We start from the raw sequence: 27,090 nt of genomic DNA on the forward strand, positions 1-27,090 counted from the left end.
GGGGGCAGAGATGATGGGGAACTCGTGCAGCCAGAGGGTCTCCCTGGCAAAGGTCGGGGAAGGGGGGGCGGTAACGGCCGGGGGGCTCCGGCACGGAGAAGCCAATGGGGTTCTCCAAGCAGCCTCCACCCACCAGCCTCGCAGGAGAGCGTGGATACCCGAGCGGCCCCAAGCGAGTCCCCGGGGACTGGAGGGCCGAGGGGCAGCGCCGGGAACAAAGGCCCGCAGAGGGGTCCTGGAGAGAGCGGCTCCCCGGGGGCGGCTCCCCTCTCTCCCCTCCTCCCCCCTCCTCTCCCGCCAGCTCCTCCTCCTCCTCCCCTTCCTCCCCTAGAGGCCCGGCCGGCTCGCGGCCCGAGCAGCTACAACTTCACCAACGGTTCCCAAGTTGCCGGGCGCGCAGGGGTGGGAGCTGGGTGGGGTGAGGAAGAGGAGGAGGAGGAGGAGAAGGGCTCCCGGACGCCTTGGACGCGGTTCAGGAATCCGCCGCCGCTAGCCGGCTCGGGCCGGAGCGGGGAGGGCGCCAGCCAGGACCTCTCGCAGGCTCGCTGCGCAGGACGGCGCCCGCCTGGCGCCGCTTCCCTTCCAGCGTGCTGACCGGCCCGGCCGCGCCTCCATCCCTCCGGCCTGCCCCGGAGAAAACGCACAGCCCGGGCCGCGCGGGCGCCGGGGCCGCGGAACCGCTTCTGCCGGGATCTTCCAGCAGGAAAGCGAAGTTGCGAGCGGATGCTGCCCGCGCCGGACCCCAGCCGCGGAGGGTCGGGGCCGCCCGTGCCGGTGGAGCCTCGGCGGCCGGGGTAAGTGGGGCGCCGGCGTCCCGGAACCGCCGCCCGGCCCGGGGGAGGCCGCCCAGCTGGGAGCCCCCCGCCTTCCGCGTCCAGGCGCGCGCGCCAAACTTTGGAGGGAGAAGGGGGCGAAGCGGAGAGTGGGAGGTGGAGTTCCCAGCTCGGGGAAAAGCCCAGGCAGGCACCCACAACCCGCTGCAGCCGGATCACACCTGCCAGGTACACACAGCTCATCGCCACTCATACCCCGCACACCGCGCAGGCTGATCTGCTCACACCCACACCGGCCAGGCACATGCCACACACCGAAATGCACATTCCTGGGAGCGCGGGGGATTTGGCCTCTATAGCAGACACGTCCTCACACCCCTCCGTCACATCCACGGCCTTTGTCTGCTGCCCCCGCAGCCCCCAAGGAGAGGGAGCCCCCAAAGCGCAGCGGGCAGGAGAGAGGCTGCCTGGGTTTTGAAAACTCGTGTCCAGAACCCCGAGACCAAGGGGAGCAGACGTTGCAGTCGGTTCTCGGAGTTCTGCAGGAGCGAATTTGGTGTGGAAACTCGGTGTCTGGGTGATGTGTCTGGGTGTGCGAAGCCCTTCGGAAGGCGAGGCCCGGAGAGAGGAGGGAGTGATTCATAAACTCAGAGCCGGCGTGCCAGGGCCTGTGAGCAGAGTGGAAGAGGCTGGCAGGCCTTTGCTGCGCTAGACAGAAGGGTACTGGCCGTGACAGAGTCTTCCAGGGAAGCAGGGACCCTTCCCCCCAGCGGATGTGCTTCCTCCAGGGACTTCCAAGGGAACCGGGTGAGAAGATTCCAGTCCTGGGTGTGGACGGGGTAAGGGGAGGTGGGGGGATTTAAGCCTAGAAGGTTAGGGAGAAACCAAGGCAGGCCTGAAGTCTTAATTATTTTCCTTGCACCTGAAGTTGTGTTTGGTTTCTGATGCGTGGTGTTGCTGGGCCCCAGGATGTACAGGGGATTGTCCTGGGCCTAGCATAATGCCTGGCACAGTGGGCACTCAGTCAGTACTTGCTTGATGAATAATGACACCGGTAATTATACATTCATTATGGATTCACTGTGAGGCAAGGCCAGTGGGCCTCTGCTGGGTTGAAATTGGTTTTCCAGCAGAGAAGGGGGCCTGAGTAGCTCCTAGGAGCCCTGCCTGATCTGTTCAGGCCGGTGGCCCAGGCACTGTGTGTTCCACTATGTCCCGTGGGCTGGCCTTGGGAGACCTGAGCTCATCATTGGCCTCTGCCCCTCTAAGAGGGCAGCAGGAAAAGCTTTATTTCTGTATCTGGCTAAGATGGGGTTGATGTGGGTTTTGGTAGATGGCAGGCTGTTTGGCAGATTCTGTGGGGTCTCAATTGAAGAATAACTTTAGATCTGTACCAGAGAGAGGGGTTGGTTCCATCAACCCTCCCATCTCCTGGCTGCAGGGGAAGAGGGGTGGGTAAGTGGAGAAAGAGATGGGCCATACTGCTGGGCATATGCTGGGGGCAGGAGGAACATGGGAACATGTAGAATTTGGGGGCAGCCATTTTTCTTCCTGGCTCCTGATGGCCTGGCTGGAGATGGGTCTCATAAAGGGTCTAGGAGCTGTATTCTGCAGTAGTGGCTTGGCTCTGTGGTGGCAGCAGGTAGAGCGGTGGTCACAGTCCCTGTACTGAGTATTGCTGTGGGTTCTTCTGTGCCAGCTTGCATGAGTTTCCCAGAAGAGCAGAAACATTCGTGTTCCTGGAACTGGATTGCCAGTAGTCTTGGGATTGAGAGTGCACAAAGATGTGGGGGTGGCCTGGGCATGTCATCCAAAAGAAATGTGTCATTCCCCACCACTGCCCCCTTGTGAAGGGCTCTGACTAGGTTCAGTGTGCATTTCGAACTTCTAAATGCTGAAATTAAGAAGGCATGTGGGCGGCATCAAGGACTGGCCTCAGATGAAAGAGGAGGTGATCTGGGCTTGGGCACTCCCAATTTCAGGTGGAACCCTGCAGCCAGTTCCTTCCCTATATCACCTTTCCACCTTCATTATGCCCTCTGTGAATCGAGAGTTCTGTATACATTTTCTAATTAAGTCATTATATCCCTATGAGGTTAGCATTTCATCTCCATTTTGCAGATTAGGAAACTGAGGACCAGAAAAGTTAAGTAACTTTTTCAATGTCACACAGGTAGTGAGAGATAAAGCCAGTGTTTGTGTATTTGGTTTTTTTTAACTTTATGTTAGGTTCAGAGGTACATATACAGGTTTGTTGCACAGGTAAATTGCATGTCATGGGGGTTTGGTGTACAGATTATTTCATTACCTAGGTAGTAAGCATAGTACCCAATAGGTAGTTCTTGGGTTTGTTTTGAGACAGGGTCTCTATTGCTCAGGCAGGAGTGCAGTGGCATGATCACTGCCACTCACCATAGCCTCGACCTCCTGGACTCAGGTGATCCTCCTGCCCCAGCCTCCCAAGTAGCTGGCACCACCATGCCTGACTAATTTTTTTGTATTTTTTGTAGAGACAGGGTTTCACCATGTTGCCCAGGCTGGTCTCAAAACTCTGGAGCTCTAGTGATCTGCCTGCCTCCGCCTCCCAAAGTGCTGGGATTACAGGTCTGACACACCGCACAGGCCCGAGATTTTGATCCTCACCCTTCCCACTGTCTCCACCCTCAAGTAGGCCCTGGTGTCTGTTGTTCCCTTCTTTGTGTTCAGATGTACTCAATGTTTAGCTCCCACTTACAAGTGAGAACACGCGGCATTTGATTTTCTGTTTCTGTGTTAGTTTGCTTAGGATAATAGCCTCTAACTCCATCCATGTTGCTGCAAAAGACATGATCTCATTCTCTTTTATGGCTGCATAGTATTTCATGGTATATATGTATCACATTTCTTTATCTGGTCTACCGTTGATGGGCATTTAGGCTGATTTCATGTTTTTGCTATTGTGACTAGTGCTATGATAAACATATGTGTGCATGTATCTTTATGGTAGAACAATTTATATTATTTTGGGTATGTACCCAATGATGAGATTGCTTGGTAGAATGGTAATCCTACTTTGAGTTCTTTCAGAAATCTCCAAACTGCTTTCCACAATGGCTGAACTAATTCACATTCCCACCGCAGTGTATAAGCACTCTGTTTTTTGTTTTTTGTTTTTTTTGGGGGGGCGGGGGGAGATGGAGTCTTGCTCTGTCGCCAGACTGGAGTACAGTGGCGCAATCTTGGCTCACTGCAACCTCCACCTCCCAGGTTCAAGTGATTCCCCTGCCTCAGCCTCCTGATAGGCGCGCACCACCATGCGCGGCTAACTTTTTTTTTTTTTTTGTATTTTAGTAGAGACGAGGTTTCACCATGTTGGCCAGAATGGTCTCGATCTCCTGACCTCGTGATCTGCTCACCTCAGCCCCACAAAGTGCTGGGATTACAGGCATGAGCCACCTTGCTCGGCCAGCACTCCCTTTTCTCCTCAACCTGGCCAGCATCTGTTAATGTTTGACTTTTTAATAATAGCTATTCTGACTGGTATGAGATGGTATCTCATTGTGGTTTTGATTTGCATTTTTCTAATGATTAGTGATGTTGACCATTTTTTCATATGCTTGTTGGACACATGTATGTCTTCTTTTGAAAAGTATCTGTTTGTGTCCTTTGCCCACTTTTTAATGGGGTTGTTTTTTGCTTGTTAACTTGTTCAAGTTCCTTATAGATTCTGGATATTAGACTTTTGTCGGATGCATAGTTTGCAAATATTTTCTCCCATTCTATAGGTTGTCTGTTTACTCTGTTGATAGTTTCTTTTGCTGTGCAGAAGCTCTTTAGTTTAATTGGGTCCCATTTGTCAATTTTTGTTTTTGCTGCAATTGCAAAGCCAGTATTTGAACCTGGATTGTCTAACTCCAGAACCCACTCTGTCTCCACCATGTCAGGCTGTCTGCAAGGTCCTTATTGGTTCTCCACGGCAACAGGAAAACAGCCCTGATGCTTCTTACTAACGTAGTCCCAGGGCCTCTGCTTGCATTCTTCTTTTTCCACACACTCTGCCGAGCCTGGATTATACCTTAGGCTGTGGGAATCAAAGGCTGGGTGGTACCAGGCTGCTGGAGCCTTCTGTGTGGCTCTGGAGTCAGAAAACTGTGGAGATTTGGAAGGGGCACACAAGGAGATGTTGCATTAGTTCCAGTGAGACATGACTCACTGCTTATCTGAGAGGTTGGGACAAAGCTGCCACTTGTGACCATACCGTGAGTAGGGAAGAAATTGCCAGGTAGACCAAACATCCTCAAATGGGTTACTGTATTTTTTTCCCCTTTTTGGTCCTCTCCAGGGTGATCTATTACCTGGGGAAATCAGCCTTCACCTGACACCTCCTATTGTTATTTACCTAGTGAACGTAAGGGGCCATGTCACAGCTGTCCTTCCCACCCCCGCCACATGCTCTGGAGAGCTGGACTCCTCAGAAGCGCCTGGTCCACAGAAGAGGATAGGGCAGTGCCTGGGCAGCCAAGGGAGGTGATAACCACATGCTCATCTGGTCCCCAGCTCTTGCTTTTACACCCACGCCCCACGGGGAGACAGCAATTATCTGTTGGCCCCACTTTACAGATGAGGACATGAGGCTCAGAGAGGTGCAGTGGATGCCCAAGGTCATGAAGCCAGGGAGCTGCAAAGGCCTGGGACAGCCATGTTTTCAGTCGAGGTGGTATTTTCTATCCCCGCCCCCAAGGGCTGAGAGTGGTTATCCCTGCTGGGGCAGGGTCCTCACTGCTCCACCCACCCTCATCTCTGCCCTGAGAGCCCCCAATACAGGTGTCCATAGAATGCGAAAGGCTGGCACCCTTCAAAGGACGCAAGGAGCATTGGATGAGCACTGCCCAGCTGGTCCCTGGGTGAGTTCTTAGAGCCTTCCTAGTGCTAAGCTGCAAGGAAACTGGAGCCCTCTCCCCCTCCACTGCAGAGGGGACACGCTGACCAGGATGGAAGTTGGGGGACTGGGTGTGGGGAGAAGCCACCCCACTGCAGGGGCCGGGGCTATCCATCTTTGTACCGCTGGTTCCATCCCAGTGCCTGAGGCATGGGAGGTTCTTGGAAATGTAGTCAGATGCTGGGTGAAGCCCCAGGAGGGGCTGTGAATGCTTCTGCTGGGAACTCCTAGAGCAGCGGCACAGAGAGGGTCTTTGCTGCGAAGGAACGCTCAGAGATTCTCTGGCTTTCGTGAGGTCATGCCTCAGGAGAGGAGACACTTCTCCTTTTCATTCGTTAAACAGAAATGATATTTGTCACCTTTTCTTCTCTAAGGCCTAAAGAGATGACAGAATGCTACTGGTCCTACCCTGAGCACGTGGACTCCACAGCGGGGTGTGGGGTGGCCCCTGACAAGCCTGGACGATTTGTTCTATGCTTGCCGGTGGACACGCTTCAGCCCTCTGTCTCCACTGCCCCAAATCTGGCCTGTGGCTCCTGGGCCCCCACCGGCTTGGAGGGCAGGGTGGGCCCCAGGAGCCCCTGACCACCAGTGACTTTTTGTCTCCAGCCACCCTCCTTCCTCTTGATCCCCCCCCCACCCTCCGCCACCTCCTCACAAAGATGGCTGTGTGCTGAGGGACTGTGGCTTCCCTGGGTCCTGGGAAATTTATCACTGAGGTTTCAGAGGACTCTATGAAAAGGATTTGGAGAAAAAGTGTGGCAAATAAACAAGCCAGTTCCCAGCTCAGCCTCTCCTGAATGCCGAAAGTAAACAACCACCTCGGAGGCCAGCCCGGGATGTTCTTATTTGGCCTCTGTGGTTACACCTGCCCCCTCCCCGCCCAGTCCCTCCTCCTTAACTTTGAGAGCCTCAAAAGTCAGGGAGCACACCCTCCGCTGGCCAGTCCTTGTGCTGCAGGGACGCTGGTGGCCGGGCACAGGAGGAACATGTATATGGGAGAGAAGACAGCGGGGGGTCCCAGCTCAGCCCTGCTCCCTCTGAGTCAGTCCCAAGCCTGGACCCTCCCCAGCAGGCAGACGGTGACCTCTTGGTTGGTTGGTGAGTTTTAACTTTGATGGTGCAGAATGATGAGACTTTTCTCCGTTTTGTGGCATCTGAGAAGCTTTGCTTCTTAAACATTGCTTTAGGGTGGATAGACCAAGGCTAATTTTCCCGTTATGTCTCTCCAAGGCGGGGCCTACCTGTGAGCAAACCTTCATACATTCATTTACTTTGGAGGCTACCTGGACAAAAATGTCAGGTTTCTTTGCTTTGGGCTAGAGTCCTATCAGCTCAGGGGTGGTGGTGTAAGGTCATACCAATGATTTCCAGAAACTCAAGCACTGTTCTGAGTGACTAAGTCTGTGGGATAGGAAGCACATTTTCCATCTCTTAATAACTTCAATTTACTTAGTGACCAACTTTAAAACCAAGCACCCGGTGAGAAGGGGGAGAGCCAGGGCTTGGCAGCGGAGGGTCCTCACCTTGCATCCAGGGAGTGGCTGAGGGCCCTTCTCGTTCTCTGTGGCTGTGTTGAGCTGAGCCTGCAAGCCCTGAAGCCTCTGGGATTTGGGGAGTGGGGCACTGCCGGAAGGTTCTGGTTCCTGCTTTGTTCTGCTGCTGCCAGGCTTCTGGAGAGGGTGGTTGTGGGGTGAGTCCTGCATTCCACACGTCCACATGTTCCTATTCCACGTATTGGGCTTCCAAAGAAAGTTCTGGTTCATAAGATGGCTTCACAGCTTAGCCGTCTGCAGACCAGTCTGCAGGTTGATCAGCTTTCTGCCATGTGCGTGCTGTTCCTGTTCACACATGCTGCGCCGATGCCCGCCTGTGCCTGTGCCAGCCCCAGCCCACACAGCTACCTGAGATTTAGCCCTGGGCGTCTCCCCCACCCTTTCCCGCTTCCCCCTCCTCTCCTCCCTTCCTCTCCAGCTGCCTCGCCATCTGCAGGATTCTGGAAAGTGCTAACGTGTCTGAGCCAAACAGTGCTATCTGAGGAAATATTTTGAAAACACACTGGGACACCCCCATCCCCACACTGACTACGCTGATTTTCAGCAAGGAATTTCACAACTCCAGCCACAGGGCTGGTCTGCAGGTGCCTGGCTTTCCTCTGGAGACTTCCAGAAGCTTGTCAGGGACATGAAGACAAGCTGAGGGCCTGTCCTGCAGGGTTGAGAACAGATGTGTCTGAAGAGGCCCCAAGAATAGAAACCTAGAACCTGCCAGTCACAAAGCAGTGTCACCCACTAGAGGATGAAGAACTGACTGTGATTTCACAGGTCACGCACTTGCCCTGTTTTTACCGAGATATGCTATTTCTCTTTCACTTTTCTTCCTTCTTTTGCATCTGGTGTAGGTGCCTGGGGGTAGCATTCACAGGAAACAATAGTAAGAGCAGGTGGCATGCCTAGTACTGCCCTGAGCACCTACAGGGAGTCCTCACCGAGTTCTCACCGGAAGCTCCAGAGGTGGCTCCGGTTATTCCCACCATTTTACAGATGGGAAAACAGAAGCAGACAGCTGGATAAGTTGCCTACATGCCACAGCTGGTGAGGGGCAAAGCCGGGCCTGAGCCCCACAGCTGACTCCAGAGTCTGTGCTCTCAGTACCACCTGTGTGTGCGTCTGTCCCGTTGTGGTTGCACCGAGAGGAGAAACAGCACACAGGCATTCATTTTCAAACCGTGGCCAGTGTATGTCATTGCGTTCTGACTGGGAAGCTCTGGAAATGTTGGCGTTGCATGGCCCATTGTGGGCACTACCAGTGAGCCTCAGCCTTCTCCAGGTCTGACTCCGGTACCTACCAGCTGCCCTGGGCGGGGCATTTTGGATCCTGCATCAGGGTCTTTTGCCCGCTCTGCTGATGCTGCTCCCCTGTGCCCTGACCTGGTCACAGGAAGGGTGCAGATGGCAGCAGGTGTGGTCTCAGCAAGGGGGAGCTGGCAGATCAGGGACTTCTGCCTCCCTAGTGGCCATTCCAGCAAGACAGAAACCCCACCCCAAGTGATGTCTGGCCCTGTGACCTTTCAGCAAATATTTCTTCCCCAGCCTCACCTGGACTCTGTATCCCACGTTCCAAATTGTCCTCATTTCCCAGACACGCACACCCTGCTCTCTGTAGCCTTCCCAGCTGCCAAGGACATTCCCTCCTTCCCCCTTTTTGCCTTGGCTTGGATGCCACCTTCTCCAGGAAGCCTGGGTGGTGGCCCTCCCCATGGCTGCCCACGGGTCCCCCTCGCTGCACTTTGCCCACAGTATTATGATTGCTGGTTCAGTGATCTGTGGTCTGCACCAGGCAATGGGATCTGCAAGGGCAGGACAGCTATCTGCCTTGTCCATCCTTGTAGCCCCCAACTTGTCAGTCAGGGCCACTACCTGATTATGGAAGGAATGAGTGACAGATGCGGCACAGGATCCTCAGGGGGCTGCTGGCTGGGAGGGTGGGGCAGGCCCAGTCCAGGATGCTTCTGTGAGGGAGCGCTTCCTGTCTGGGGAGGGTGGCAGGAGTCATGGTGAGCAGGAGGGGTGGTGGCTAACGTGGGCCAAGGAACGAACAGGAAGAGTGGGACCCTGGCACATGGCCTCTTGAGGTCATTACCCCGTGGGTACTGGGCTGGTATACTGAGGATGAGCCTGAAACCCTTCCAGAAGCCCCTCCAGTCCCGCCCCTTGTCTGCCTGCCTGCCCTGGATGCCCCTTTTTGGGCTGGTGGCTGGCTGCACTCTGGGCCCACTGCTCAACCCCACCAGCAAGTGGACAGCCGTTCAAAAGCCCCAGGGTCCAGTTCCCATCCCCAAGTAACAAGGTCTCCCGTGGCTGAGTCATTTCCCTGAGCAGGGAGAAGGAAGCCCTGCTGGCCGGCTGCCTCCCCAGGGGTGGGTGGAAGTGTTCTGTGGCCCCAGCTCCAGCCCTCAATCTGTCTGTCCTTGCAAAAGTAGTGGGGCGCAGAGTGCTGGGTTCTTGGGCATCATCTGTTCAGTTACTGCGCGCCTATGCTCATGCTGACACTGCAAGATGGTGGGATAACAGGAGGGACTTTCAGGCTGGAAAAGAGGAGACCTGGGTGCCCCAGTAACCACCTTTGAGTCCCACTGTGATGAGCCCACAAAGGGGGACATGAGGGAAGACTTGGGGAAGGCTTCCTGGAGGAGGCAGGCATTCCAGTGCATGAGGGAAGCTAGGCAAAGGCACGAGGATGGGAAAGTTCAGATTGAAGACAGGGACTGGTGAGGAGTCTGGCTGGACTGAACTTTAATGTATAGGATGCACGAGGAGAGAGAGACAGGCAGGATGGAATTGTGGTTACACACACAGGCTCTAGAGCCGGGCTGCCTTCACAGGAACCCCAACTCCCCACTTACTGGCTATGTGGGCGTGGCCAAGTTGCTTACCTTCTCTGAGTTCAGTTTTCTCACTACTGGTACCCACCACATGGGGATGATATGGGAATAAAATGTATTTCTATACAAGTATTGAAAGTTGTGCCTGGCACACTGAGCATCAAGAAGGGTGAGCTATTATTATATAGGTATATGTTTTAATGCAGCTAGAAAAGGAAATCGAGGTCAGACCATAGAAGCCCTTGAATGTCATTCTTTCCATTCACTAAGCACCTGCCATGTGCCACATTCTTCACAGTCATTCTCACCAAGCCTCCTACAACCCGGCAAGGTTGTTAGCAATGTCTCCATTTCGCAGATGAGGAAACTGGGGCTCAGAGAGGTTGAGTAACCTGCCCAAGGTCACTCAGTCAGGGAGAGTCAGAGCCAGTAATAACACCCAGGTCTGCTGTCGCTTGAGTCTTTCCTCAAAGTGAAGATTGGAGAGACATGGCAGGGGCGTCACAGGGATGAGCCCTGGGCTGGGGCCGCAGCCAGGAGCAGAGCAGGAATGTGGCAACTGTGGATCCCTGGGGCAGGGTGGAGACGGGGAGAGATGCCAGGCGGGCCTGGAGGGTACGGAGGACTGGAGGCCACAGCATACAGCTCACCATTCATAGCCCAGGGCAAACCATTGAGTCATTTGGGGAAAAAATGACATCACTGAGTCTCACTGTCTGCCGCCCACCTGCTGTCTGCCCTCTGGTTCTCCTGATGACCTCAGTGCCCCAAGTGCTGCAAGGGGACCCGCACACCCCATGTAGCAGGGCCAGGTCAGCACCCTGGGTTCCCCTCCCCAGCCACTGTCTCCCACCTTCCCACCACTCCCCTCCCTGCCCTGGGCCCCTGCCCCAGCCCCACTCATACACACTGCTGAGGCAGAAGCTTCTGGAAGTGGTGATGGGCATGAAGATCTTCCAGAGGGCTTCCATGCCAAGCCCTTGATTGGACTTCTGGGCAGGGAGGGGACAGCTCAGAAGCCTGTGTCTAGCTTTTAGAGTTGCTTTTCCTTGAGAATGGTGCCTGCTGTTTGGGTGGGATCACTTTTAAAAAGTAGAGCCTGGTAGAGCTATGTGACCAGCACTATGCCATGACCTAGAGGAGATTCAGACTGACGGGCAGGCCTCGCCTTCCTGGAGAATACAGTTGAGTGTCTGAGAGTTCTTTCTGTACTAAGCATCTTTGAGCTGAGTGCTTTATTTTCATCCATCTGATTGCACGAGGTAGTCTCATTTTACAGATGCCATCCCTGAGGCCCAGAGAGGTTAGGCAACTTGTCCAAGGCCACACTGCCAGGATTCACACCCATAACTGTCCACCTTCAGTTGTGCTCTTAGCCACTCTGCCATCTGGCCACAAATGAAGCCACCAGAGAACCATAGAAGGTGGAATGTACCCAACATTTGCCCGATAAATTGTATAGTGCAGACGGGAAGTACAGGGAGTTTTCATCTCAGAGTGTAGGTCACTCCCCAGAGTGGCTTGAAGTCTGTAGATCCGTTTAGGAGAACATCCAGCTTCACTAGCTGTGCAAATCCCACCCATGCGGCTGTTTGGGGTGAGAAGTTTCTTTAAATGTCTGTTGACTCTCCTCTCTGGAAGGAGCACGGGGACTCAGGGGGCGCCTGTCCGGGCGTTGGTGGCCACACCTGGAAATGGGCTATGAGTCAAGCCAGGGGCCCAGTGCCAGCTTCCTTGGCCTGTCTGTGGGCACAGATGCCAGCCTTTGCAGCTGCTGCTGCAACTCACAGCTCTCTCCCGGTGCCCCCTTCAGTCAGGCCAGCTGGAGTGGAGGGGCCAGTGGCCAGGCCCTGTGCAGAATGACATCCTCTCACCTTCGCAAGGGAAGTGTGATTATCCTTGCTTTCCAGGTGAGGACACTGAGGCTAAGAGAAGTTTTCTGGCTACCTGAGCTCCCTCGGTAGAACTGAGACTTAAGTCTTCTTTCTGCAGGCAGATGGCCAGTTTCTTCCTGGAGGAGAGAGGAGCCAGCCTGCCCTCTGACACCGGGTGGCACAGCCCTGTCGGTTCTCTGTTCGGGGCTTGCACTTCTGATTCATTCTGCAGTCACCGGCTGTTTGTGATTCGGGAAAATGATCCTCTAGGGTAGGAGAAAAGCTCTTGGAGCACTTTTGAAGCCATAGAGGCCCTTTCCAGGCTTTGGGAAATGTTCCTTCTCCACCCAGATGCCAACACCACCCTAGTCCTGGCAGTACCTGTCCCTGGAAGGGCCTCACTGTGGTAACCAATTACCCAGCATGCAGCACATTGCCATTGCTCTCAATGGGCGGGTGCTGTGGGGACACGGGTCTGCGGGCCTGCCGTCTTCAGGGGTCCCCCATGCCTTTTAACGCGTATATCAATGTACCCCAAGCCTCAGTTCTGTGTAGTTTGTACAACTCTGGCCCCTACCCCAAGGATTTCTGGGAAGCCCCCAGGAATGCTGATAAGTCCGCAGTCTGCCCTCCCCAGCCCCAGTCTCATCAGGCTTCAGGGGTGGCCATTCCTCCCCTCCAGGAGAGAGAGAACTCAAACCAGTAACTACCCCTCCTCAGGCTCAGGCCCAGTCATTGCAGTAATCATTTCTGGGGAGCTGTCTTTGTTCTTGCAGAGAAGGCAGGCTTTGAAGTCAGACTGGAGGGGCCGTTTTGCTTCCAGTTGCCCCCGAATTTTCCTTTCTGTGACAGGATTTGTCCTTTGTCTCTGCTTGAATTCAAAGACTTGTTAAAATGACTTTTCTCAAACAAGAGGCTAACCTCAAAAGAACTTTGCCTCTACAGATAGAAAACTGGAACCTACTTTTATTTTGGTTTTAGTTTTATTAAATTTTATAAAATCAATAATACATGTCCATGGTGCAAAGTTGAAGAGGCACAAAACAGTCTATGTGCGGTCTCTTTCCCATGCCGGACTCAGACACTCAGTATTGTTAGTTTTGTGTGTGTGTAAGCTGCATTTAAATTGTCCAGCTTTAAAACAAAACCCTTCCCTGTTTCACAATTGGGTCGACCGAGGCACAACCTGAAAAATAACCTGGAAATAGCATCGAGCCCCCTGCAGCGTCCAGCTCTTCCCGAGGACTGCTATTATGATAATGATCATCGCTAAGGCTGTCCCTTCCCAGAAAGTGTTGCTGCCTACAGTCCCAGCCCCAAGACCTGAGCAGTCACCCACACAACATGAATAGGGCCAGCCCCAGCCTGCCCGCTCAGCTTCCAAGCCTAGCAGTCTCAGGCTCTGGGCTAACCCTGGCCTCCCAGCTGCCCCTTCAACATTGTCCCCTCTTGTCTTGCAGGGCAGTAGCCACGGCTGGGGCTGTGGGGTCAGGGCATGGCAAGGGCGATCTGACCAAACTATGCTGCCTCTTAGCCAGACTGTATATTCGGAGTCCCCTAAGCTCGAATTTTTTTTTTTTTGAGACAGGGTCTCACTCTGTCACCCAGGCTGGAGTACATTGGTACAGCCATAGCTCACTGCAGCCTTGACCTCCCAAGCTCAAGTGATCCTCCCACCTCAGCCTCCCAAGTAGGTGGGACTACAGGGGTGCTCCACCTAATTTTTAAATTTTTTTTTAGAGAGGGGGTCTTTCTATGTTGCCTAGGCTGGAGCTTGATTGTTTGTTTGTTTGTTTGAAGACAGGGTCTTGCTCAGTTGCCCAGGTTTGAGTGCAGTGGCGCGATCTCGGCTCACCACAACCTCTGCCTCCCAGATTCAAGTGATTCTCCTGCCCCAGCCTCCTGAGTAGCTGGGATTACAGGTGTGCACCACCACACCCAGTTAATTTTTGTGTTTTTAGTAGAGACAGGGTTTCATCATGTTGGCCAGGCTGATTTTTTTTTTTTTTTAAGAAGGTCTCCCACCAGCTGGCTCTGAGCCACTGGCTGAGAAGTGAAGTCCATGAAGCATTCAGCAATAGTAACAGCACCACCACCTCCTCATATTGAGCCTGCCTCTGTGCTTCTTCCTATGCCTTCCTATGCCTCTATGCTGACTTCTGGAGAAGCCAGTCACTTGCCCGGTCACACTGTACGAAGTGGCTCAGGGCTGGACTCGCTGGCTTATCCCTGTAATCCCAACACTCTGGGAGGCCAAGGCGGGCAGATCACTTGAGGTCAGGAGTTTGAGACCAGCCTGACCAATAGGGTGATACCCCATCTCTAATTAGCTGGGCGTGGTGGCAGGCGCCTGTAATCCAGCTACTTGGGAGGCTGAAGCAGGAGAATCTCTTGAACCTGGGAGACGGAGGTTACAGTGAGCCGAGATCACGCCATTGCACTCCAGCCTAGGCGATAGACTGAGACTCTGTCTTGAAATAAAAAAAAAACAAAGTGGCTCAGCTGGGCTTGGATCTCCAACATGCTGGGCCGCAGTCACCAGGTTCCTAACCCCGTGCTGCCAGGCTTCCCCGGAGGATATCATGAACTCAACGATCCGCTCCCTTCCTCTGCAGGGCAACCTGTCATTCACCAGAGCTCATTTAATAACAAGGGTAGTAATCATAGTTCACCTTCTTTACCCTTTACTGTGTGCAAAGCATTGTTCTAGAAGCGCACACATCGATCATTTAGTCCTCACAGCACTCCCATGTGGTAGGCGCTGTCCTTATACCCTTTTTGCAGATAAGAAGCCCAAGGCACAGGAGCCTGCCTGGTGAGCAGCCCGTGTTTAAAGGGCAGCGAGGAACCAGCCTTTAGGGAATGCAGGGCTCCTCTTGTACCCAGAGGGGAGGCGCCCTGCCTCTTCTCTGTTGAGCCTTTGGAAATGGCCTCCGGGGGGCCCCTGCTCAGCACAGCTCTGTGGGCTAAGAGCAGGAGTGTTTGAGGCACAGATAGACGATGTCTGGACCCCTCCCCAGGATGCCTCCCCATGTCTGACCTTGGGGGCCCCAGTGCCAAGGGGGAAGTTCAATAACATACCAGGTTTCTCCTTGGCCCTGGGACAGGTTCCTTCCTTTTCCTTCCCTCCTCCTTGCATCCTTCCTTCCTTTCTTCCTTCTTTCCTTACATATTTATTCAGTGCCATACAGTGATAGCGCACACGTGTTACCTCTAATACAAGGTGAAAAGTGATATGAATGGTGCAAGGTAGAGAGAGGAATGGTGCTGGGAGAGGAACGTGTGGTAGGAGGCCCTCCCTTCACATCCTGGCCTCAAACCTCCAGCCAGGTGGCCTTGGGCAGGTGGCTCAGCGTCTCTGGACCTCTGTTTCTCATCTGGATAATGAAGGAGAGGGTGGTGAGGACCCAGGTTGCCTGCCAAGCTCTTGTGAGAATTGGAGGTGTAAAAGGGCTTTCTTTTTTATTTTTTTAGAGGGAGTCTCGGTAGAGGGGTTAGATGGCAGGAGAGGGGTTAGACTAGTCCCCTGGGGGATTGGTTATGGCTATGGGGGAGGTCGGAGGGAGGCTCTGGGGACGTGTGGGGTTTGGGCTCAGCCTTAAGGGATGGGTGGAATTTGGCCAAGCACAGATGGGGCAGGGGTGGTGCTTTGGGCATCACCAGCCCTAGGCTCATGGTTGCCACCCTCCCTTCGGGCACTGCCTTCCCTTTTCTGCATTTCCACCCAGAGATGGACTCTCAGCTTTGAATTCTTTTTAGGAAGTGACTTTATTGTTTTTATTTTTTCTCTATCTAAGGTAGTCAGAATATTATTTTTGTGATAATGCTAGATGCTTAGTATGTAAAATTCAAGTACAATGGGTAAATACAGAGAAGAATGCAGCAAATCACCACCAATCCCATCACCCAGATAGAACTGTTTAGTTATTTGGTCAGTATGCGTATAGACACCTCAATAGGCCTACCCGGTGGGAGTGGTAGCACGGGGGCTGGAGGGCCAGAAAGTTTTATAAGCACAGGGAAAATGCACAGTTTAAATTTACCTTCAGGCCAGAGTTGTAAAGATTGTCTCACTTGAAACAGCCCTTCCCTTCTGTCCGCTGCCTGCATGACTCCATCAGATGGGGAAAGAGGGAATGGGGAACTCTCAGGCCATGGCCTTCAAAACTGCCCCATTCAGACAAATTACAGAAAAGGAGCCAGTCTCAGTGAGCATATTCCAGCTCTAGAACGGCGGCTTTCCAACTTTTAGACTAAAACCTCAGACACAGACACCCACACATAACTGAAACAAAAGCCTTATGAAACCTGTATTTTGGCTGGGCACAGTGGCTCATGCCTGTAATTCCAAACACTTTTGGGAGGCCGAGGTAGGAAGATCACTTGAGCCCAGGGGATCGAGGCTGCAGCGTTTGCAGCGTTGTACTCCAACCCGGGCAACAGAGTGAAAAAAAGAAACTCATGCTTATCAACTCATGCTTATCATTATGATACAGAGTCATTCTGATATTTTCTAATCTACACAATGCTGTTGTGTTTAAAAAAGAAAAAAAAAGCTTATCTTAACCTACCAAATTGTTGGCACAGCCTGCAGTTTGAGAAATGTCACTGTTGACCAGCGATTTTCAAATGTTCGTGTGCATCAGACTCAACTGCAGAGTGTGCTAAAACAATTTGCTCCCCTCTCCTGAGGTTCTGAGTCATTAGGTCTGGAGTGGGACCTGAGGATTCGCATTTCCACCAAGTTCCCAAGAGGAGCCGATACTACCAGTCTGGGGACCCCACTTTGAGACCCACCTTCCTAGGGTGTTTTTAAGGCAACATGCTCCCTTGGCAAAGACCATCAGGGGATTTGCTTTATTGAATGGATGAGAATTGCTGATCGCTAACATCCGAACGGTGGAGCTCTGAGATACTTGAGGGTGCTGGTCAGGCATCGTCGTTGGGATCTTTAACACCACCCTCCTAAAATCCAGCTCACACTATTAATATAAAGTGTTGAATGTAGAAAAGGTCTGCTAAGCAAAGAGACATTTATGCCTAGCCCTAGTTGAATTCCCTGCCTCTCAAATCCCCGACCCGCAGAACATAAAACCCTCCCAGTCTTTCTGAAAACACTGTTCTTCTAAAGGCAATGAAAGGCGCTATTTAGCATGTGGGTTTCACCTTTCTGTTTTTTTAAAGGGAAGAAGGTAGGTCAAGCGTGACTGCCCTATGGGGAAGGCTGTCCCCACTGGCTCTGGTAGGGATCTGGTGGGTTTCACTGGCGGTCCCCAGTTTCCCAGCTTTAACCGGAAATTTTCCTGGCATTGTAGCACGCAGCAGCACCTCGGCCTTGCAGCCTGCCAGCTTTGGAGACTGGCCTATATCCCAAACTGCTTCTGCTCTCCAACCAGGGACTGTCAGCCCCCACCCCTAAGCCTCCTCCTCTGTAGCCTTGGGGCTTCCATGGGCCCCTCCCCAGCCTCGCAGCCCTCCAGAAGCCAGCCCTCAGCTGGGAGCAGCTTTGTGAGGGAGGGGAGTGTTCAATGGGCACAGAGCACCTCTGTTCCAGTAACAATGGCCCGTTGATGACTAGATTCTGCCCAGGTCAGCTCCCTCAACTGGACTTTGGGGAGGAGAAAGGACTCCAGCCCCCCCCAGGCAGCCATTTCTGGGTGTGAGGTTGATTCAGAGGCCTGAGCCTCTGTCTGCCCACAGAACCTCATTCTTCAGGCCCTGGTGTAGCAGGAAGAAACGCCCATCCCAGGGCAGTGTAAGGCCCCAGGAGTGATTCCATTCCGTCCAATTCAACAGTCAGTTATTGAATAGTCCTGGCCACTGAGGTTTGGTGCTAAGTAGCTTTGGGGAATAAGAATAACTGCTGACATAAATTCAATGCTTCTTACTGTCAACCCCGCCCCTGGCTGCCCAGTAGTCTCTAGGGAACTTATAAAAATTCCCAGGCACAGATTCCTCCCACCTCGGAATCTTCAGGGGTGAACCCTTGGCACTGATATTTTTTAAAAGCTCTCAGAGTGATTCTCATGCCCAGCTGGGATGCAGCATCACTGGTCTCCAGTCTGTCAGATGCTGTGCTAAGCATTTAACTTGGAGTACCCCATTTAAGGAAGCAGGTGCTTATGGGATGCTGAAATGTGGCCCCCACAGATGTCCATGTATGAGCCATCAGCACCTGTGGATATGTGAGCTTGCATGGTAGGGACTGTCCAGATGGGATTAAGTTAAGGATTTTGAGTTGAGGGATTATCCTGGATTATCCAGGAGAGCCCTAAATATAATCACAAGCATCCTTATAAGAGGGAGGCAGAAGATTGGACTACAGAAGAGAAGTATCAGAATAATGCATGGTGAGAAAAACTACCAGCCATTGCTGGTTTGCAGATGGAGGAAGGGGGCATGAGCCATGGAAAGCAGGTAGCCTCCAGAAGCTGGGAAAGGCAAGGCTGCAGACTCTCCAGAAGGAACCCAGGCCTTTTGGCACCTTCATGTTAAGTCAGTGAAACTGACCTCACACTTCTGACATTCGGAACTGTACGATAATCAATGTGTTGTTCCAGCTGGGCACGGTGGCTTATGCCTATAATTCTAGCACTTTGGGAGGCTGAAGCGGGAGGATCTTTTGAGGCCAGGAGTTTGAGACCAGCCTGGGCAACCTGATGAAACCCCTGTCTCTACAAAAATAAAAAAATTAGCTGAGTGTGGTTGCATGCACCTGCCCCAGCTATTCAGAAGCTGAGGTGGGAGGATCTCTTGAACCCAAGAGATTGAGGCTGCAGTGGGCCATGATCATGCCACTGCACTCAGCCTGGGCAACAGAGCATGACCCTGTCTCAAAAAAAAAAAAAAAAAGGAAAGAAAGTAAGTGTCATTTGAAGGTACTAAGTTTGTGGCAATGTGTTACAACAGCAGTAGGAAACAGATACAGGGCTGTCATTAACCCTGCTTTACAGATGAAGCATGGGGGCCAAGCAGTCACCTGGGCTCACCCAGCTGGTGGGCGGCCGAGCTGGAAGAACCAGGGTGTCCGACCCCTTCTTCACTGCCCGCCCCACCTCACCACACTGCCCCCTCTTGGCAGTCAGACAGACATGGGTTCAATCTCAGCTCTGTCATCTTCTGTCTGTGTGTCCTGTGCTGCTGGTGAGGCTTGTTTGGCCAGGGGGAGGCTCCAGGAAGGGGAGGTGTGGAGACCAGTTAGAAGGATAGGGTGGGCCAGGTTGTCCCCAGGTGGAAGAGTTTGGATTTGATTTTGGAGGAATGGAGCCCACAGGGCATGGTCTGGTCTCCTCTGCCGTATTTCTTGATGATGCCTCAGACCCAGAGGCCTGCTCAGTCTTTGAGATCTGACGTAATGCAGCAACCCAGCTCCCATTGATAACCTCAGGATTGGGACCAAAAGCACCATTCTACTCCTTGTCACCCACAGCCAGTGACAGCCATTTATCTGGGATGGCCAGTGAGCTCCTGTTTCCCAGGAAGCCAGCAGTGGCCTGGTGCCTCCAAAATGTTTCTTCCAAGATTCTCCTAGGACTGTGTATTTGGGACCATGCCTTTTTTTTTGAGATGGAGTCTTGTTCTGTTGTCCAGGCTAGAGTGCAGTGGCTCAATCTTGGCTCACTGCAACCTCTGCCTCCCAGGTTCAAACAATTCTCCTGCCTCAGCCTCCTGGGTGGCTGAGATTATAAGCACATGCCACGATGCCTGGCTATTTTTTGTATTTTCAGTAGAGACGGGGTTTCACCGTGTTGTTCAGGCTGGTCTCGAACTCCTGAACTCAAGTGATTCATCTGCCTCGGCCTCCCAAAGTGCTGGGATTACAGGCGTGAGCCACTGCGCCTGCCCAAGGCCATGCATATTTTTTAGAGTAAAAGTATGAAATACAAACAAATACAGAGAGTTGTCCAGATGAGGCAGGAAAATAGGGTCTAGAGGCAGGGAATGTAAGGCCAATTCACACTTCAGCTATAACAGGAAATATCCTCTCCATAGCTCGTGCTCTGTAAATGACTTTGTAACTTTACTTCATCCTCTCCATTTACATAGGGCATACCCGAAATAACAAATGGAATCCTCTAGGGGGTATTTAAACTCCTCAAAATTCTGTAATGGGCCTTTTGTTTGTTTGTTTTGAGACAGTCTCACTCTGTCACCCAGGCTGGAGCGCAGTGGCGCAATCTCAGCTCACTGCAGCCCCCGCCTCCCAGGTTCAAGCAATTCTCCTGCCTCAGCCTCTCGAGTAGCTGGGATTACAGGCATGCGCCACCGCGCCCAGCTAATTATTGTATTTTTAGTAGAGATGGGGTTTCATCATGTTGTCCAGGCTGGGTTCGAACTCCTGACCTCAAGTGATCTGCCCGCCTCAGCCTCCCAAAGTGCTGGGATTACAAGCGTGAGCCACCACGCTCGGCTGATGGCCTTTTGAGCTCCTGTGCTCCGGCTGCCCCACACTGTGGAGCGCACTTTCTCAGTAAATCCCTTCATCCCTTCCTTGCTTTGCGCGTTTTGTCCAATTCTGTGTTCAAGACACCAAGAACCTGGACAGCCTCCACCTTTAACACAAAGCCACACCACAAGTTGTTGACAGGTCCTGAAAGATCAGTTTCTGACTAGGACTCTGATCTGCCCACTGCTGTACAGCTGCTCCCTTCTGGCTAAATCAGCTTGCTCAGACATAGAGCATAGTGGTTGAATTTGTGGACTGTGGAGCCAGGCTTCCTGGGTTCAGATCCCAGGTCTGCCTTTAACTCAGGGTAAGTTTTCTCATCCCCTTGCCTTTGATGGGGATGGTGACCATTATCTATAAGCATTATCCAGGGTTCTTCCAAAGATTAAGTACATTTATGTACATGAAGTACTTGGAACAATTCCTTGTTTCCTGTGTTAACTTGTGTTACTCTTCAGCTCCTCTAGGGCAGGGGCTGTGTCTTTTCCTTCCTGTTCCTAGTGCCTGGTTCCATGCTTGGCCCCGAGCAAGTCCTCAGCAAATGAACATACTTGTTTCATGTGAGCTTTTATCACTCAGAGATTCTTTAGGTACTTTCCCAGAAGCTTTCACTCTTACAAATTTCCATCTTAGTTCTTCACATCTTTCTTCTCCTCCTTCCTGGCACAAAATTGCCACAGAGCAGCCTGAAGCTTGCTCTACCCCTTGCAAAGTCCAGTGAGCAATTCAAAGATAACTCAGATGTCCCAAGCCTCCCAGCCAGAGTGCCTGTGCTGCGCAGCTGGCACGGCTGCCCCAGTCTCCCTCACCCCAAGGCCATGCTTGGCCGACCCGCTGAGGTTGCGCAGAGCTTTTTGGGCCCTGTAGCAGCACTGCTTGGGCACCAAGCCTTGCATGGTCTCACAGGACTCACTGCCTGCAGCCGCTAGTCCCAGCTCCCCTCCTTACCAGAACCCACACCATGTTGTCCAGCTGATGGAGGATGACATATCACGCTATTCCCTCCAGGATCCTGTCCCCTGTTTTTCTCCCCTTACCATGAGGAGTAGCATCCTCATTTAGCCTTTCCCTCAGAAAGTCCCCACGCTTATTACTACACATGAATAGACCCCAGGAAGGTCACTTGCTCATGGTTCTGCAAAAAGCCAAACTCCAGTTGAGGTCCAGTTTGAACCCAACTAGTTCACTCCTCTGCCCTAGAAAGGCCATTTCTGCTCAGTCTTACTGCCCCACCTCTAGTTCCAACTTGCAAAGATCTCTTGAAACCCTGCCTCCTGCTGTGGGAGCTAGTTTTCTTTTCTTTTTTTCCTTTTCATTACATGGTTTCATTTTGACATAATAGTAGATTCACATGCAATCTTAAGAAATCGTACAGAGAGGTCTCATGAATCTGTTACCCACTTCCCCCTATGGTAACATTTTGTGAAATCCTAGCCTAATGTCACAACCAGAATATTGACCTCATACAGAATCCCTTGTGGTGCCCTTTTATAACTACACTCACTTCCCTCCTGCCCCCACCCCTTCCTTGACCCTTGGCAATACTAGTCTGTTCTCCATTCTTACAGTTGTGTCATTTCAGGAATGTTCTATAAATGGAATTATGCAGTGTGTAACCTTTTGTGATTGGCTGTTTTCACTCAGCACAGTTCCCTGGAAATTCATCCAAGTTATTGTATGCATATCAGTGTTGTTTTTTATTACTAAGTAGTAAAACAAGGGACACAGACCTGTTCTCCTGGCATCCCTCCCTGGTTAGCAAGAGATTCAGCAGCCCGCTGCCACTCCGGCCTTGCTGATAGCTAGTGTGTGTGCAGGCAGCAGCTCCCGCTGTCTGTAAGAGCGCCAGGGTAGTGAAGTTGGGTGCTCTAAAAGTAGTGGCTCTCCATCTTTGCTGATTCTAGGTTAGAATCACCTAAGGAGCTTTAAGTAATCTTGATGCCCAGGCCATACCCACACCAATGCAATCTGAATCTGGAGGTGGCACCCAGGCCTCAGTGATTTTTAAACTTCTCTGGATGATTCTCATGCTGTCAGAGTTGAAAACCAGTCCTCTAAAACAGCCACAGCAGATTCACAATAGCTGCGCCATCCTCTACCCATGATAGATGTCACGGAGCAATCGCAGCACTTGTATTTTCAAATACAGCACTCCAGGCAGCCCCTTCCCATCCGTCAGCTTTGGCCTGGGGTGGAAATTGACTTGCCCTCTTAGCTGAGAAACTGTTTGGCCATGGCCATGTCCAGGTGTGCCCAGGCCCAAGGCCTGACATGTTAGGTGAGTGTCCCTGTAAATAATGCTGGAAAGGTGGGCCCTTGACCGATAGGAATAGTTGCAGCAGGCAGAGATCGCCTGGGCTGGTTCTATAAGATAAACCCGAAGTGGATCAGCCAGTGTCCCTCCCCTGCAGCCCAGCATGGGGAGAGACGTACCCAAGAAATACCAAACAACAGTGCCATTGGCATAGACAGGTTCTGGCTGACATTTGTTCAGACCAGCAATAATGCCCAGCCTGTGTGCAATCTTCCCAGTTTTCAGAGCTCACACAGCTTCCTTGATGCTCACAACCCTGTGGGGCCAGCCTAAGCTCAGAGAAGTTAAATTCCTCACCCAACGTCAGCAGAGAGTAAGTGGGAGAGCTGGGACCCACTCCAAGTCTGTCCAAGTTCAGGGCCATCTGTCCAATGCTCAGAGCAGTTAGACAATTGACCTCTGTTTCCGCCGGCAGACCGAGAGTAGATGGGCTCCTCTGTGGCCATAGATCAGGCAGAGGATAGCAGCAGACACATGCGGACCAAGCCCCCTGCTGCCCAAGACCCCTGTGGCCCCTCTCTCCCTAACCGCTGCTTCTCCTACAGATCTAGTGCAGAGATGTTGGACAGAACACAAGAGGTTGAAGTCAGGATGGGAGCAGGAAAAAAAAAGAATAAGAAGAAAAGAGGCCGGAGTTCCTCCTTTCATCACAGGAATAAAACCCCTTCCTGCTGTCAATGGGACCACTAAGTGGGAGTTTGAGGAAGCTCTAGAGGATTCAAATTCTGTTGCCACTGTATAGAAACAGAGGAGGCCGATGCGGTGACTCACATCTGTAATCCCAGCACTTTGTGAGGCTGAGGGGGGGCAGATCACTTGAGGTCAGGAGTTCAAGACCAGCCTGGTCAGCATGGTGAAACCCTGTCTGTACTAAAAATACAAAAAAATTAGCTGGGCGTGGTGGTGCCTAACTGTAATCCCAACTACTCAGGAGGCTGAGGCAGGAGAATCGCTTGAACCCGGGAGGCGGAGGTTGCGTTGAGCCAAGATTGCGCCACTGCAATCCACCCTGGGTGACAGAGTGAGACTCTGTCTCCAAAAAAAAAAAAAAAAGACAGAAGAAATAGAAGTAGGGTTGGAAGAAAACAGGAAGCAGAAGAAATTCTCCTCTCTGTCCTGTCCCTTACTTGATCATTCTCCAGGAGCAGAAAGTCTCCTGAGAAGGTCAGGAAGGAGGATAGAGCAAGAATTAGGGATCCTAGACTTATGCATGGAGAGTTTTTCTCTACCCGGTTATCTCAGAAATCCTGTAATGGAGCCGTCTTTACAGAGGTGCAGAACAAAATGGGAAGCTGTGGCCATCGTGTAGCCATTGAAGGCTAGCCCATGGTCCCCTCACAGCTTCCATGGGCTTCTCCCGAGCATGTGCACGTATGATGCACCCACTGCATGTATACACGTACATGCACACATTTCTGGTCAAAAGGTTGCTGATTGATAAAACTGACAAAAGCTCCAAACTCCACAAATGAGCACAGCGTTTTGCAATAATGAGCATGACCAAAATGGGAAAAAATAGGGCACATGAGGGATGAGGGAAGAAAAAGGACTCCAGGGCCCAGAAGATTCCTAGCCTTCCTTAGCCACCTCCTCCAAAAGTAGGGGTAACAAGTACATGGCACATGTGCCAGCCCTTCCCCTGTGATATAGTTGGGATATTTGTCCGCACCCAAATCTCATGTTGAATTGTAATCCCCAATGCTGGAAGTGGGGCCTGGTGGGAGGTGTTTGGGTCATGGGGGTGGATCCCTCATGGCTTGGTGCTGTCCTCCTCATAGTGAGTTCTTGCCAGATCAGGTCATTTAAAACTGTGTGGCACCTCCCCATTCTCTCTCTCTCATTCCTGCTTTTGCCATTTGAAGTGCCTGCTCCTGCTTCGCTTTCCTCCATGATTGAAAGCTCCCTGAGGCTTCACCAGAAGCCAAGCAGATGCCAGCACCATGCTTCCTGTACAGCCTGCAGAACCAGGAGCCAATGAAACTGCTTTTCTTTATAAATTACCCAGTCTCAGGTATTTCTTTATAGCAGTGCAAAAACAGCCTAATACACCCTATCTATACACACAGCAGACATCACTAATCAACTGCCACATTCTTTCCCACAGAAAACAAGCCTGACCTCAGGATTCTTCTCATCAAAGTGCTCCAGGCTGCCAATTACCAACCTATTAGCTTTTATTCATGAGATGAAAATGATTTGCCAGGCCGGGTGTTGTGGCTCACACCTGTAATCCCAGCACTTTGGGAGTCCGAGGCTGGTGGATCACTTAAGGTCAGGAATTCGAGACCAGCCTGACCAAAATGGTGAAACACCATCTCTACAAAAATGTAAAAATTAGCCGGGCATGCTGGCACTCGCCTGTAAATCCCATCTACTCAGGAGGCTGAGGCAGGAGAATCTCTTGAACTCAGGAGGTGGAGGTTGCAGTGAGCTGAGATCACGACACTGCATTCCAGCCTGGGTGACAGAGCGAGGCTCAGGAAGGAAGGAAGGAAGGGAGGGAGAGAGGGAGGGAGGGAGGCAAGGAGGGAGGGAGGGAAAGAGGAAAGGAGGGAGGGGGGAGGGGGGAGAGAGGGAGGAAGGGAGGAAGGGAGGAGAAAATAATTTGCCAGCCTCAGCTTGAGCCCAGGAGTTCCAGACCAGCCTGGACAACAGGGAAAGACCATGATTCTCCAAAAAGTTTAAAAAAAAAAATAGCCAGGTGTAGTGACACATGCCTGTGATCCCAGCTATTTGGGAGGCTGAAGCAGGCAGATCACTTGAGTCCAGGAGGTTGAGGCTGCAGTGAGCCATGATCACACCACTGCACTCCAGCCTAGGCAATGGAGCAAGACCCTGTCTCAAAACAAAAAAAAAGTTGGAAACCTGGTACAGTCACCATCTTTGTCAGGATCCCTCTTGCTTGTTCTGGGTTAGGTTCATCACAAAGCTGCTTAGATGGACTTGGTTATTCAAGTAAATATTAAGTGCTAATTGTGTGTAGGATGATGGATTGGGACACAACTCCATATGCTTTTTATTTCCATTATTTTTATAACTTTCTCTTATATTGATGTTTTATTTTAGTAACATGGTAACAAATTTAAACAATAGAAGAAAGTAGAAGTTAAAAGTCAGTGACAATTCCCACCCATTCCCCAGTTCTCTCAACCACTCTTGTCAATCTCTTGTTTCCATCTCCAAAGATATCCAGCATTTACGTGGATCCCGTCCAGTTTGTAGGCAGTTGGTAGCATGCCACGCATACTCTTGCCCTTGATTTTATCACTCATGTCTTGAACAGCATTTTATGTCAGCCCTCCAGAACTTCCTCTTTCTTTTTAATCATTACAGAGTATTGCACTGATAAATGTACCTAACATTGAGCTAAAAAGTTGCTGTTTTTTGTTTTGGTTTTGGTTTTGCCTATTAACATGCATTAATGTCATGGTTAGCCTTTTGTAATTATAATTGATTTATTGTTGTGTGTGTCCTTGTTGTATCCATGCAAGTGTATAGCCAAATTAGTTCCTAGAAGTGGAATTCCTGGGTCGAAGAGCATTATAGCAGTCCTTTGGGGCTGCTATAACAAAATACCATATACTGAGAAACTTACAAATAGCAGAAATTTATTGCTCATGGTTCTGGAGGCTGGGAAGTCCAAAATCAAGGAGCCAGCAGATTTGATTTGGGGAGGGCTGCTCTCTGCTTCCAAGATGGTGCCTACCTGTGGCATCCTTACCTAGTGGAAGGAGCAGACAAGCTCCCTTAGGGCTCTAATAATTTTTCTTTTTTTTTTTTTTTGACACAGAGTTTTGCTTTTGTTGCCCAGGCTGGAGTGCAATGGTGTGATCTTGGCTCACCGAAACCTCCACCTCCCACGTTCAAGCAATTCTCCTGCCTCAGCCTCCTGAGTAGCTGAGATTACAGGCATATGCCTCCACACCCAGCTAATTTTGTATTTTTATTAGAGACGGGGTTTCTCCATATTGGTCAGGCTGGTCTCGAACTCCTGCCCTCAGGTGATCCACCTGCCTCCGCCTCCCAAAGTGCTGGAATTACAGGCACGAGCCACCATGCCCAGCCTCTAAAAAGAACACTAATCCCATTCATGAGGGCTCCACATTGGTGACCTAGTCACCTCCCAAAGGCCCTACCTCTTAATGCCAGCACACTGGGATTCGATTACAACACAAAAATTTTAGAGGGGCACAAACATTCAGCCCATAGCAAAGAGTATGCATATTTAAAACTGTGATGGTTTGGCCAAATCATCCTTCAGAAAGGACACTCCTATGAACATTATGTATTAGGACCAGACGGGCTATGCTGTAGGAACAATTAGTCCCCCAAATCTTAGTATTTAACACAGCAAAGACTTGTTTTTTCTCCTGCGTCACAT

The 27,090-nt window shown here is 51.6% G+C and overlaps 1 protein-coding gene across 2 annotated transcripts in view; it reads left to right on the top strand.

Annotated features, from left to right (window-relative positions):
- Positions 1 to 455: 455 nt before the first annotated feature.
- The window catches only part of CHST3 (carbohydrate sulfotransferase 3), a 48,616-nt gene continuing 21,981 nt past the window's right edge, over positions 456 to 27,090 (top strand). Inside the window, exon 1 of one of the 2 annotated variants that reach the window (XM_003271216.3) lies at positions 456 to 794. The gene's annotated coding sequence lies outside the window, so the exon portion shown is untranslated. The remainder of the gene's footprint in view (positions 795 to 27,090) is intronic. The other variant, XR_004026760.1, reaches the window with a different exon arrangement.

Source organism: Nomascus leucogenys, chromosome 18 (genome assembly GCF_006542625.1).
Source record: "Nomascus leucogenys isolate Asia chromosome 18, Asia_NLE_v1, whole genome shotgun sequence".
Lineage (NCBI taxonomy): Eukaryota > Metazoa > Chordata > Mammalia > Primates > Hylobatidae > Nomascus > Nomascus leucogenys.